This window comes from Argiope bruennichi, chromosome 5 (assembly GCF_947563725.1).
Source record: "Argiope bruennichi chromosome 5, qqArgBrue1.1, whole genome shotgun sequence".
NCBI lineage: Eukaryota > Metazoa > Arthropoda > Arachnida > Araneae > Araneidae > Argiope > Argiope bruennichi.
Window position 1 is genome coordinate 71147247 of NC_079155.1, and position 6000 is coordinate 71153246.

Below are 6000 nucleotides of genomic sequence, written 5' to 3' on the forward strand. Positions count from 1 at the left end.
ATTAATTATCTGCATTTTTCTAAAATTTCTTTTTTTTAATTATGGCTCCTACGTCAGAAAGCTGAGTAACGAAAAACTGCTTTATCCACTGAATCCATAAAAAATAACGAATTGCTTCAAATTCATGAATTTATCTCACTCTTTTAATTTATTTTCGCCAGTATATATTTTCAAAATTAATTCATTACTCTGATACAGAATAAGTTATGGAAAGAAAACTTAGAGTATGAATGTGTGAGTGTTTGTGTAAAAAGAAAGCGCTAGATTTCTTCATTGTCTCTTTTATGTACTTTGAACTGTCATAGCATCTTACAATTGCACAATAAAATTATTTTATACTTATTCGCAGATCTTATCTTTGGTTTTTGTTGCGTATCACTTCAAAGCAACCTTATTTTTTTTTCCTAGATAGTTTAGTTTAGTTTAGATATATTTGCGTCCAGTTGTAAAGCAACACTGGGGCTATTTTAGGACAGTCCTCATAATTTTGAACCGTGATCAGATGACGAGGACGACACCTGAGCTGACACCCCCTTTTTTTTTCTAGAAACAAATGCTTAAGCTTCGTCATATCTTCAATTTCTAATTTTTTAAAAATTCATTAGAAAATTTAGGCAGATTTTTAATAGTATTTTGGTTTCAAGAAAAGAAATATATAATACACATTGTTAAAAAACATTCACACTTTAAATAAGTGAGGCAGGAACCACTGATAGCATGCTATGATTCTTTGGAGGTGAGGCAGTTCGTTCAAATCACTTGGGTATATTAAGTCTTCATCTATACTGCAGCGCCATCAAACGGCAAATGCAAGAACAGCTCAGTTACAAGCAAATGTTAATGCATGAAATACCTCATGCATATAAACACATCTACCCAATATAAAGGAGGGACAAAAAGAAATATTTGCTTTTTAAACTAATCGATAACAATCATCCTCTCACTTTTAACTGAGAAGACAAAGGTGAATTAGAATTTATTTTCTAAAAAACGTTTCATTCGACTTTCTCCAAACTAGATTTAATATTTGGACTTGAAATCAGTAGGTAATTTTCTCATGCCCCTTTAGCTGTTTTCAAAATTATTTTAAAATTTCAGGAAAAAACTTTTTTTCAAATAATGGAACATTTATAATTCAAATTGCAAATATATTCTGCAATTTTACAGTTAACTCCAAATAAATATTTCCTATGCTTTTATTATGGCATAACCTGCAATTTTCTAACTGAACTTTTTACTTTTTGAATTATTTTTGCAACTCTTTAATTTGCCGGTAGTGGCGCTGAAACCTGTCTTATTAAATTCGGTATAGTTACTTTACTGTAAGCCCTTCTTTATCTAAACGAGACATCGTTTGGAATTTTAAAAGCTTAAAATGGCTTTAGAGATTATCTCGTATGTACATATGTATATATACATATGTACATACATATGTATGTATATGTATACATATGTACATACATATATATTACCTTTTATTTTTTTATAATTTAACTTTTTAGCTACTGTAATCGTTAAATAAAATAGCTCATGGTAAGCAAATTAACTTTAAATATGCACTGTTTAAAATTCGCACGATTATTACTAGCGCTTTTTTAAAGAAACAAATATATATTCAACAAATTATAATCTAAACAATATATTCAGCAAATTATAATCTAAACAATATATTCAACAAATTATAATCTTTGAGTTGTCAATGATTTGTATGTAATATGTAGCATACAAACTTTTCAAACATAACAATAATTTATATAAGATTATATATTCTTAATATGAAACAGTATGTTACAATTATAAATGCATGTAAAATAATCAATAATTTTATGCATTAAATGATTAAAATTAAACTTTAAGACATCGTAGGATAAAAAATAACAGTGCATGATCTGAGAAATCGCTGAATCAGATATGATGTATATAATAATCATGTTTCATAGTTGGTAAAAATTTATAGTTCAAAATATTATAATTATCTTCAAAATGTAGTGTCGATCTCGACAAGCACCTGAAAACTAAATAATTAAGACGAAGAATTATTATGCAGCTTACATATTCAGATTTCGACAGCTTTTTTTTAAAAAAATACAAAAGGAATATTATAAAATGTTAAATGTCAATTGCAATTAAAACCGTTTACAGAAATACAAGATTCCTCTAAAAACTGAATTGATATTAAATGTATCCTCAATAGTGTTTTTTTAAATAAAGATCAAAGGCAATAAGAGTATTTGAAATTAAATGATGACAATTAAATGTAATACTAGATTTATATTTACATTAATTGAGTTATGAAACTTTTTTATATTATGTTAGTAAATTATGCAATAACTAATCAGAGCATAAGGCAATTTTTTTCTCTATTTATATTTACTGAAATATGTTTAAAAATAAATTTTTATTTTTATTTTATTGTAATATATTCATCATATAATACCAAAATTCAGCAGTTGTTACAAGTTGCAGTACATATATATATATATATATGTTTATTAAAGGAGAATATAAGATTTTTCTCTTTTTCTTTTTGTTACATAATTTACGATAAAAGTAAGAAATGTTAGATCTTCATTACAATATGAAAATTTATAAATTTGTTATAAAAGTAAATAGGTGTATAAATTAAATATATAAATTCGCTATGAAATTCATATTGGAGCAGGAATATGAATTGTGCTTGGCTAATCTGTTAATCAATATTTATATAGTGAAAAAAACTTTTAGAATACGTGCATACATTAGAGTAAATTAAAATGTTATTTATTCTATTTTCTACTTGAAATGAAAAACGTTTCATATCATTAAAAGCATTCAGTTTTTTTTTTTATAAATATTTTTTGTACAGTATCTTAGGAATATTTTAGTAAAGGATTTAAATAAAAAAAAGTCAGAATTTCAGAAGTTTTCTGCATTTTACATACCCATTCTGTCTTAATAAATTATATTAAAAGTTTGCATCAAGAAATTTAGAAGCTAAAGTTTTAATTGAATTGTGAGAAATATACTTGGATAGAAATAAAGAACGTTAAAGAAAACTGAGAAAAGATTCTTAAACAATTCAAAAATTGAATTTGAAGAATTAGAAAGAGAGTCTTATTAAAGCGAACTTTTCTTTCCAATTCTTAATAAATTTATTTCTAAATCTTGTATGAAACTTTTAATGGGTAAAGCGGCATTAAAATATTTTTTTTCATTTCAAATCCAGAAATAAATTTAATTTTAATTTATTGCTCAGTTAAACAATTGCATGCATAATTATACATGCTATTTCATTTTGAGAAACATAATTCGAAAAAATATAAAGAACCTGGTTTATAGACATATTTCATTGTATTCATTAAAGCATAGATATTTTTTTTAAAGAGCTTTGAATTTAGGATGATTAATACAATTCAAAAGCAGATGGTATTCAATTAAAGGAAGTATATTCTATGAAACAGTAAAAAGCAATTTAATAAATTATTTTTCCAATCTAAATCCAATTATGATTAATTTACTTTTAAAAAATTAAACAGTTTAGTTTATATTTTCAAATCTAATTTTTAATTGCAATTTTTATTTGATTTTTGATCCAACACATCTTCATAGATATTTTCATTAATTGACTTTATTTCATTAATTTTGTATTCCGTAATTATAATTCTATGAATATAAATATTTGCAGTAAATTGCCATATGCTTGTTAGAATTTCCTTATTAAGTATTTACGCATCATCAACAAAAGCACGGTAAACTCGGTAGCACTATTAGCAAAAACGTTTAAGAATTTCTAATTACGTCCATCACGTGAAAATTCCTTATTTTTAGGGTAAAATTAGTAAAGAATTATACTCAAAAACCTTCAAATTTTCAGATTCGAAATTCTTCTAAAAACTGGTTATTCCAACATAATACAGAGATGTAGATTATTTCGGATTTAATATTATAATTTATTGTAATTTAAATGCAAATGAAGTTAACCTAACTTAAAAGTAGTTCTAATTTCTTCGTTTAAAATCATGCAATTATAAGATTTAATTAGCTTATTTTTTCAGTTCAATCATTTTACCTAAATTATATCAATATTAATTAAATTATATTAGTAGTATAATTATGGAAATATATAATGTTAATGTAAATGCCAAGAGTTAATTAATTTTTCACTTTAAGAACCCCATTTTAATTTATTAAATTAAATTTTGTGGTTTAAATTTTAAATCGACATTGATTTGATTTTTCTTACATTACAGTGATACTTCTTAAAATAGCATTATAGAAGATTAGGCTATGGAAGATAATTTATCTCGCCGTCGACAAAAGGTGATGACATTATTAGTTTTCATATAAGGGACCCGCATACATTTAGGGATCTTGTATTTCTTATGCACAATAAAACTATTCTTGTGAATGTGATATGGAAGGATAGAGAATCAAATGGGGCTGAAATGTCATAATCATCAACCATCTAAAATGTAAAGTTTATTTAGAAAAACAAATAAAATAAAATATGTGTCTTACTTGAAAAAGATATCTAGTGGTGATAATTTAAGTAATTTTTTTATAAAGCGAAACCTTGTGTTGGTGAACTAAACAAAGTTAAAATAATTTATCAGAAAGGGGGAAAAATCGTCATTTAATAATAAAAATAAGATGTCATTAAGAAAACTGGGCACATTTGATTTGCAATATTTGCCTGTTAATTTTTACTTTTTATTTTTACTTTATAATTCTTGTATACATTCTCGGAAATTTTAATGTATACATAGTATTGCAAATTCATAATTTAAATTAAATGTTGTTTTTTTAAGTTTCGTATTAAAATCATCTGAATAACATTGAAATTCTTTCATAGAAGCCTACATTGTTTTGAAATTGAATATTCAATAAATTTAACATTCCGATGGCTTAAAGTCCAGATGATGGACTTCTTTTATAAATCTAAATAGGATAGCACTGACAAAAGAAAAATACGAACACTAGAAGATTCATTGCAACAAGGGGAAATATAGCTCCAACATTGTTTCATTTCAGCATAAAACAAACATTCATAAATCCTAAGAAAAGTTTATTAAATTTTCAGGCCGAAATTTACAAATTTTTCTTTATCTAAGTTGACACAAAATGTGGAGAAATAGTACAAGATAGGCCTTGTTCATGAAGAGTTCTAGTATTTTGCATTCAAAATGCATGAATTTTAATCATGCTTTTATACTTGCCAACATAACATTGTGCGTGATAAGGTAGTTGACATCCTTGACATATTTTAGACACACTGTGTATAACTTTAAGAATTTATTTTAAACCTTGAATGGGTACAACTTCTCAAATTCTGGACAAACATGTATGTGTGTGTCAAGCTCTGCTTTGACACACAAATGTATGCTTACAAATGTTCAGCTCTTTAGACAAGACGTACATTCACAAATATCCTGCAGTAAATGTTCAAGTTAATATTAAAAACAATTTTTTTTTTCTTTGTCATATAATTTTCTGTAGACGTATATTTGCAAAATATACCTTTACGAATTATTTTCGACATAGAAATTTATATCTGTTAAAGAATTTTAATTTTATCATGCCCTTTGTTTTATTAATTTACTTCTCAAATATTGGGATTTCAGAAATACGATATGGCAAATATGTTTAGGGTTTTATTTTGTAGTTCTGTAATTTTTAAATAGCATGCTGTAAAATTGAAATTCAACTGTTTTTAACGATTCTATTGGATAATAATTATGATACATCTTTTAAATTTACAAAAGAATGTATAAATTTCGACTTTGTTACTGCAGCATTTATACATCTCGAGCTACTTTACTGACAGTTTGATTATAAGAATTAAGGCAAAAACGATAACATTATTTCTAATTTTGAATTTTTTAAGTAGAAAAATTTGTGGTAATATAACTACACGTAACAAATTAAGAGATATACTATTTCTTGATATTCTGACATTATGTTACGTATACATAAAAACAAAATGATTTATACAACCATTTATCGCTTTCCAGACAATACATT